The sequence below is a fragment of the Chelonoidis abingdonii genome, unplaced genomic scaffold, assembly GCF_003597395.2.
Source record: "Chelonoidis abingdonii isolate Lonesome George unplaced genomic scaffold, CheloAbing_2.0 scaffold0005, whole genome shotgun sequence".
NCBI lineage: Eukaryota > Metazoa > Chordata > Testudines > Testudinidae > Chelonoidis > Chelonoidis abingdonii.
Window position 1 is genome coordinate 317,585 of NW_027424266.1, and position 8,970 is coordinate 326,554.

An 8,970-nucleotide genomic window follows, 5' to 3' on the forward strand; every position below is an offset into this window, starting at 1 on the left:
GCTCCTGGCCCAGTGCATCTTCTCCTAAGTCAAGAGATAATTTAATGGTCTTTTAAGTCAACATTTTCCTTTTAGTTAAATACAAATTGTAATTTATTTTGGAGGACAGGCATGTAGTTCAAATGAGAAGGGGACTGGCTGAGTTGTGATCTTGGAAGATGCTATGCTTTTGGAAGGAGATAATCAAAGGCACCTATGGTGGCTGAGGGACTAAATCCTACACATTTTGTCTGGGAAGTAGACTCCAAATTGGCATTTGTGGCTTTGTGCTGAGCATTTGGAGAGACCCCTGTGCTAAGTTTCCAACCACTGGGGTTTTAAAACCCACTTTCTTTTTGTCACTGGCAAAAAGCTATTTAGAAAAGCTGGATGAGCACAAGCGGTATCAAGCAGAGGGCCCCAAGGGTCGGTCCTGGGGCCGGTTTTGTTCAAAGATGGTGTGGATTGCACCCTCAGCAAGTTTGCAGATGACACTAAACTGGGAGGAGTTGTAGATACACTAGAGGGTAGGGATAGAATATATAAGGACCTAGAGAAATTAGAGGATTGGCCCAAAAAATCCGATGAGATTCAACAAGGAAAGTAACAGTGAGTCTTGCACTTAGGAAGGAAACAATCCCATGCACTGCTAGATTAGGGACCTGAAGTGGCTAGGCAGCAATTCTGCAGAGAAGGACCTAGAGGTTATATAGTCAGCAGTGCGCCTTGTTGCCAAGGCTAATGGCATTTTGGGCTGTATAAGTAGGAGCATTACCAGCAGATCGAGGGACATGATCGTTCCCCTCTATTCGGCATTTGGTGAGGCCTCATCTGGAGTACTGTGTCCAGTTTTGGGCCCTACACTACAAGAAGGATGTGGAAAAATGGGAAAGAGTCCAGCAGAGGGCAACAAAAAAATGATTAGGCAGGGCTGGAGCACATGACTTATGAGGAGAGGCTGAGGGAACTGGGATTGCAGAAGAGATGAATGGCGGGGGGGGGGGGGGGGGGGCGGGGGGCGGGGGGGATTTGATAGTTGCTTTCAATTACTTGAAAGAGATTCCAAAGAGGATGGAACTAGACTGTTCTCAGTGGTGGCAGGATGACAGAACAAGAAGCAATGGTCCAAGTGCAGTGGGGGAGATTTTAGGTTGGATATTAGGGAAAACTTTTTCACTAGGCAGGTGGTGAAGCACTGGAATGGGTTACCTAGGGAGTGGTGGAATCTTTCCTTAGAGCTTTTAAGGTCAGGCTGACAAAGCCCTGGCTGGGATGATTTAGTTGGGGTTGGTACTGCAGGGGGCTGGACTAGATGACCCCTGAGGTCCCTTCCAACCCTGATAATTCTATGATTAAGTGTCCTGAGAAAAGCATCCTCAGATTCAGGTGTCTTAAAGCACGGGTTCTCTTGCAACAAATTTTTTCGTTAGCCTCAGAGTGGGCACCAACTCTTGCTGATGCTGCACTGACACTTTTTCCTAAAGTTAATGACAGTAATATGCACAATGTTGTAGTCCTTCTGCCAGGTGGGATGCCAGCAGCAACAAGGGCCAGGTTCAGTATCTAGGGATTGCCTTTTCAACAACACAACACCAAACCCGCCTCAAAGCGCCACCTACTGACCTGTGACAACTTACACACCCACTCCCTGGGCACCTCTAAGAGGCCATACTTCCCCTCTGCCACCACCCAAAAATATAGTGTTTTGGGGCACTCTGACCTCCCCAACCTTCCCTGGGGACCCCAAGAACCCAAAGCCCTTGGATTCTTAAAACAAGGAGAAATAAACCATTCCCCCTCCCCCCCCCAAGTAAGTTGGGCAATGTCCTTTTCCTCTCAGGTTCTTAAGTCCAGCAACTCAAAAGCCCCTTTAACGTGCCCATCTCTTCTTTGTACGCACTCACCCTTGCTGTCCTTGGCCAGTCCAGCCCGAGTTCAGAGACTCATCTGCAGAGTTCACCTCCCACCCTTATACGCTCTGCTGCTTGGGCACTCACTGTTTCCGCCCCCCAGCAGCTGACTGCCACACGGCTCTGCAGGGCTGTGCTCTGGCCCTCTCCACCAGCCTCCCTGCTGGCTGCACCTCTCTACCAGCTGCCTAGCTGGCCACTTGCCAAGATGTCTTCAGGCCCCCCGCCCGCTCGCCCACAACATAGCTCTCAGCGATTTCATCTGTTAGTAGGGGAGCCTCACTGCTGGTGCACACTGGACAGTCTCTTGCAATAGAGACTCTATTCCCAAGCAGGTCTAATACTTAAACCTAGGTATTCATGATTTCAGCTCTGCAGCACATAACTAGATTCAATTGAATCTAAATTAGCTCTTTCATTATACCACAGAGAGAGAGAAATGGTGTCTAGGGCTCTTAAACAGGGACTCACACAGCCAGGTGCGACTACCTATTTCCACCATCTCTCAACTCCTTGTGTCCCTGCTTAGCTAGTGCCATTTAGTTGAGGGTGAGTCCCTCCATTGTGGTATGCCAGGTACAATTCTGCTGCCCTCAGTTCACACAAGGATAACAACCCTTTATTACTCATGCCCCAATAACAAGGAGACTAGGGATCCAATACCAGCCACAAGTGATCATCTGGGCAAGCAATCCAATCATGCTGAGCAAATAGGCAGGGTGGGTGTGTCCATGCAAACGAGATCATCTCCTGAAGTCTTTTTCCACAGAGCACCACTAGATGTCAAAGGAGAGCACATTCAGATCTTACACATATATACATCCAAATCATTGTAATTTATTTATGCAAGGTTTGGGGTTTTCTTCTGCAGACTCAATGAAAATCAGGGCACAGTTATCGATATTCTTTACTGGACCTAACAGAATAGAAACACAAATAAGGTGCTTCACACATTCTTGTCTTTATTATTTTGCTTTTTTTGGTAAAAGTGGTTGTCTGTATAACAATTCTGAAGTAAATTTAAAAATGCTTTGACATTTCTCAGTCCAAATAATAATGAAAAACATCTGGGTGGCTTGGGTCTGGGGAGGGGAGAGAAGGGGAGGCACAGCTGTGGCTGGCCTGGGGCTCCTCTGGACAAGGGAGGGGCACTCCAGGTTTTGGCAAGCCGGGGGCTCCTCAGGGCAGGTGGGGGCAAAACTCAGGGCTTTGGGCAACCTGGGGCTTCTCTGGCCATGGTGGGGGGAGGAAAGGGGGGCATGCTCAGGGCTTCTCTGGGCGGGGGACTTGTGGCTCTAGCCACAGTGGGTTTCAGGACTCCAGCTGCCAGCGGCAATCGCAAGCAGAAGGAGTAGAGTCAGGGACTACCCGCTTCCCATGCGCTTACCGCTCAACTCCTCACCCCCCACCCACCTCCTGTGTCCCTCCTCACTCCCCTGCTACAGAAAAACCCTTGCCCGCCCCAAGACCTCCCACTCACTGGTAGCTCACTGCTCATCTAATCAGTCCCCTGCTTGCAGCCAGACCCCCCTGCCCACCTCTTCACCCTGCTGCTGGTTCGCAGCTCTCCTGCTTATTCCTCCACCAGGGCCCACCCCTTCCCTGCTGCTCACCTCCTCTCCCCCACTGTCCACCCACCGCTCATCTCCCCCTCCCCGCTCGCAGACACCTGCCCCCTATGCGCACACCCTCCTCACCCTGCTGCTGGTATACTGCTCACCTCCTTACTCCACTGCCAGGATCACCACCACTGCTTGCCTCCTCACCCCCCCCTCAGCTCACCTGTCACCCCCTCATATCGTGCTCGCAGCCAGACACCCACCCACCCTCCTCACTCTGCTGCTGGTTCACCATGTGCCTCCTTCCTCCTCTGCCAGGTCCCCCTGTCACTGGCCACCTCACCCCCCCGCCTACTGCTGGTCTAAGGCTGATTCCCCACTCTGGCACTTCGAGTGCAGAAGGTGGGGGGGAGGGCACAAGGACTTTAAAAATTAATAGACCACTCCAGGCTTGTATTAAACTCCCAAGGATACAGCTTCTCTCTGACCTTAGACAGGTAGATGCTGCCACCACCCAAGGTGCCCTTGAGAATGCCTTCCTGTGGGGTACCCTCAAGCCCTTTCATCCCCCCTCCGGGGAAGAGCTGAGAAAGAAAACAAAGGAAATTAGCTGTTGCCCCCAGCTAATTAAGCAACATACACAAACCTCTTAGGAACACAAAAATCCAATCTTGTTCTTAAAAAAGGAAAATTTTATTAAAAACAAAGAGAAAATACATCTGGAACTTAAAGACTTAACTAGAGCTTAAAAAAAATTACAAAAATTAATCAAGCTAGCTCTCTTGAGGTTCAGTTTAAAGGTTACAAGAAAAACAAAAGCATCTGGGGTTAGCACAGAGGAGTCCACAAGCCAATAAGAAATAAAACAAAGAACCCCAGTTGCGTCTTCCTAGACATTCCCTGATTTATTTACATATTGGGGGTTTCAGATAAGTAGATTAGGTAAGTAGGTATGAATTGATGCTTTTTCATACTGGTTTTAAAGCTACTTACAGCATTACTCCTGCCTTGTTCCCCTCTTCCCCGGAGAACAACAACAGACACAAAAGGGAAGTTCCGCCCTCCCCCCCCCCCCCATTAAAAAAAAATTCTAGTCTTTTCATTGGTTGTTTTGGTCAGGTGCCCACTCCCTTTTCCTTTACCTGGGGGACTTTTTTAACCCTTTACAGGTAAAGCAAACAGAGCAGGGGTCCCCAATGGACAACCAGCTGCCAAAATGCTGCTGAGAAGTGGCAATGTCAAGCAGCGCTACCGCTGAAATCCCACCGTATTTTGGCGGCGATGCCTCTTGATGTTGCCGCTTCACAGCAGCATTTTGGCAGCTGCTTGTCTGGTGGCCACGGTCTTCTGCAGCTAGTCGTCCAGCACCCACCCCACGGAAAAGGTTGGAGACCACTGTGTTAGCATGTACACATGTTCTAAGAAGTCAAACGTTAAACAGGCAGTGTATGTTTTTACCACATGCTAAACTGGTTGAATTAAAGCCCATGAAGCCCAATACACCTTAATTCTGCTCTGCAGATCAGTTTAATTTGCAGCCACAAACCCTAAAAGCATTAATCATAACTACATGGCATCATATCTGGATTTTTTTAAACACAACCTTAACTACTGAATTTTCTAGGTTTGTAAAAGTTTGTTGGTGGATAATTATGCTATAATTGTAGCTTTATTACGGCTGTGGATTAATTGCAGTTAACTCATGCGATTAACTAAAAATTTACATTGATTAAAAAAATTAGCCACAATTAATTGCACTGTTAAACAAGAGAATACCAATTGAAATTTAATATTTGGAAGTTTTCCTATATTTTCAAATTGATTGATTTCTATTACAACACAGAAAAAAGTGTATAGAGCTCACTTGCTTTTTTATTACAAATACCTGCACTGTAAAAATGATAAAAGAAATAGTATTTTTCAATTCACCTCATACAAGTACACATCATATTCTCAGTCAAAACCAGCTTAAGATGGAGTTAAGGTTGAGAATAAAAATGTCAGTAACTTAAGGGTAAAAATAGGTCTGTCAAGTAATTAAAAAGATTAATCCAAGTCCACTCAGTCCTACTTCAGCCAATGGCTCAGACAAACAAGTTTGGTTACAATTTGCAGGAGATAATGGTGCTCAAGTCTTGTTTACAATATCACCTGAAAGTGAGAACAAGTATTCACATGGCACTTTTGTAGCTGGCATTGAAAGGTATTTACATACCAGATATGCTAAACATTCATATTCCCCTTCATGATTTGGCTGCTATTCCAGAGGACATGCTTCCAGGCTGATGATGCTCATTAAAAAAAAAAAACCACATTACTTAAATTTGTGACTGAACTCCTTGGGGGAGAATTATATGTCTCCTGTTCTGTTTTACCCACATTCTGCCACATTTTTCATGTTATAGCAGTCTATGATGATGACCCAGCACATGTTGGTCATTTTAAGAACACTTTCACTGCAGATTTGACAAAACACAAAGAAGGTACCAACATGAGATTTGTAAAGATAGATACAGCACTCAATCCAAGGTTTAAAAGTCTGAGAGGGATGAGGTGTGGAGAAGACTTTCAGATGTCTTAAGAGCGACACTCAGATATGGAAACTACAGAGCCTGAACCACCAAAAAAGAAAATCAACCTTCTGTTGGTGGCATCTGACTCAGATGATGAAAATGAACATGCATATATGCACTCTGCTTTGGATTGTTATCGAACAGAACCCATCATCAGCATGGATGCATGTTCTCTGAAATGGTGGTTGAAGCATGAAGGCACATATTTATGTGCCAGATGCACTAAAGATTCATATCTTGCGATGCTGGCTACAACAGTGCCACGCAAACACCCGTTCTCACTTTCAGGTGACATTGTAAACAAGATGTGGACAGCATTATCTCCTGCAAATTGTAACCAAACTTGTTTGTCTGACCCATTGGCTGAAGTAGGACTGAGTGGACTTGGATTAATCTTTTTAATTGCTTGACAGTCCTATTTTTTTTTTATCCTTAAGTTACTGACATTATTCTCAACTTTAACTCCATTTTAAACTGGTTTTGTCTGAGAATGTGATGTGGACTCAGAGGTTCTTTTCTCTCAACTGCTTGTTTAGACAGCTAGCAAGAGATCTGGGGCAATGCCCCTTGGAAAAGAGAGGAAACACTGGAAACAGAAGCATCTGTGGCAGTTGGGAAAGACATGATAAGCAGCTGAGACTGAGGCAATTGGAGACAGAAGAAAGATACAGAAAATGTTGTGAGAGCAGAAGTAAGGTGGGAGAGAAACAGGCTAAGAACCTCACAACTTCCCAGGAGGTAAGTGACCCACATTTATCTACTAAAACTTTGTTCAGACCTTGCTAGTTCCATTGCAGGCCATTCACTACTGAATGTCAAATTCCCACGCAAGGTCTGAAAACTTACATTTCCAGCCAAGCTTGTTTCTAAGCCCTCTAATAAAGAGTCAATCAAGCACACACAGTGAGAACATCACATCATGCCAGTATGCCTGACCTGCAGGAACCTGCCTCACGGGAGGTGATGGCTAACTCGGTGGCACTAATTGTGGTTTTTGTGATATGAACCACGTCCATGGGGGAGCGAGTTATGATCCAAATTTATTTTTACAGAACACAGTAATCATTGTGGGGTGAATTCTCATTCCCTAGATCCACTGGGGGCTTGCACTGATGGACTTATCAAAAGCATACGGGGTAAAGTCGGATAAGTTCATGCACAGTGAGCCAAGGTAATTGTTCTGTGAATACTGTGATCCACGTATGCAGGATGATGGATTCAGTAAATTCTGTATTTCCCGATATTAGGGATTCCTTCGTGGATCAAGCGTTTTCCGTGCTAAGCACGCGCGGATACAGGCACTCCGCTTCTAAAGTGACGGGACCGCAGGCGGACCTGCGTTTAACGATCCTTCTTGTCGACTGGGGGCCTGGACTTAGGCGCGAGTGCCGTTATGCTTTCGGCTGGATTTGTTCTGCTGTACAGCGCTGGTCGCGGTGCGTTGCACCTACAGCGCACCCGTGGATGCGGCTCGTGCAGGCTGAGGGGGGTCTCTCGAGGCCATGCGAACCCTGCGATGACTTGGTGCGAGGTATAGCGAGTCCCTAGGAGAAGCGCGCCTAGGAAGCCGCTCCACTTGGACGGCCTGAAGGCTCAGCCCGGGCGGCGGCGTCCTCACTACCACTTGCTCCGTCGTGCCCTTGGCCCTCCAATCGTACTCGTTCCAGCACCTGACCCACCATTGTGCGCTGCGAGGCGTGCGAGCTGGCGCAGACGCAACAAGCTTAGAGCGCCTGACTCGTGCGTCGAATCAAGTCCAGTTGACTACGGTCTGAAATACACTGATGCCAATCTCTGCTGTTGCGGTTTAAGTGTGCGCACAGGGACGCGCGTTCTGTAGGGTGCCTTGCGGTTCTGCGACATTGTGCCCTGCGCGCATCCCCCTCTCCTTTCTCGTTCTTGCTCCTTGTAGCTCCGGGGGTCTCATGGCGGTCAGGAGCCGCGGACTTGCGCAGACGCACCTGGGCGTTCGGCGCTTGAGCGCTGCCTTTTCGGAGATGTCGAAGCAGCGTGAGTGGAGCGATTTAAATCTCGGCCCGAAGCTTTGGGGCTGGAGTCGCAAGAAGGGCGGCCGCGGTGGGGTCGGGGCGCGCGGTCGGGGCCGGGGTCGCGTGCGGGGCGCGCCGGGGGGTCCGCGCGGCTGGGCGGCGCCTGGCCGGGGCAGGACAGGTTAGTGGTGGCGGGGCGGTTGCAGTGTTTATCATCTCGGTATAGTGTACGATGGGTGCCTCGGTTTGGCTGGGGCCTGGAGTGCCGACGGTCGGATAGTGGCGTTGTTCTCATCGTACCCGCGGGCCGGGCGGTTTAATGTTTCACCGTCGCATGCGCCATTCCACAGGGTGAGTCTGGCGCAAGTGGGGCGAGCGCTCCCGTCCCGCGTGCGGGGGGCCGGCCGGCTCCATTCCTTTCCTTTGTTTCTGCGCGCGGCTAATTGCACCGGCGAGGCCGCTCCTCCCGGCGTTCCCCGGAGCGTGGTGCCGGAGGGTCGTGCGCTTCTCTTCGGGCTTTTACTCCCTTCGGCTTCGAACGATGGTCTTAGCGCGTGCCTGGCAGGCTCTTCTCGTACCATTTAGGTGCGCTCTGATCCTGCTGCGTGGCTCGCGTCCCTCATCTCGGGCTGCAGTTACCGTGCACTCGCGGTTCGACGCGGGCTTTGGCGCTGAGGGGGGCTGCGTGGGTCCTGCGGCGCCGCAGGCTGTGCGGAGTGAGAGGTCGCCGGCGTAGAGGCTAGCGATCTCCCCGCAGGCAGCGCACTGAATCAAGCTGCTAGCCGATGGAGCGGGGCGCTCAGGGTCCGGCAGGGGGGCTCGTCGCGCCTGAGCTAGCGTCCGTCTCCGGGTCGGGCCGACTTCAGCCTCTGGTTTATGTGCGAGCTGGCCAGGGAGCGCGGCTACTTTTTCCTCTCTCCATGCACTGACGCTTCCTGGCAGGACTGCTTGCACCGACGCG

General features: G+C 49.5%; 2 long non-coding RNA genes across 2 annotated transcripts in view; both read right to left on the bottom strand.

Annotated features, from left to right (window-relative positions):
• Positions 1-2,706: 2,706 nt before the first annotated feature.
• Positions 2,707-8,970, bottom strand: part of LOC142046006 (uncharacterized) — an 8,847-nt gene continuing 2,583 nt past the window's right edge. The window contains exons 2-3 of the long non-coding RNA XR_012654930.1: positions 3,890-4,032; positions 2,707-2,805 (exon numbers count right to left, since the gene is read on the bottom strand). This is a non-coding gene — a long non-coding RNA (uncharacterized LOC142046006). The remainder of the gene's footprint in view (positions 2,806-3,889; positions 4,033-8,970) is intronic.
• On the bottom strand, positions 5,328-7,036 carry LOC142046007 (uncharacterized). The gene is made up of 2 exons (XR_012654931.1): positions 6,831-7,036; positions 5,328-5,400 (listed from the first exon to the last, which is right to left on the bottom strand). It is a non-coding gene; the product is annotated as an uncharacterized LOC142046007 (long non-coding RNA).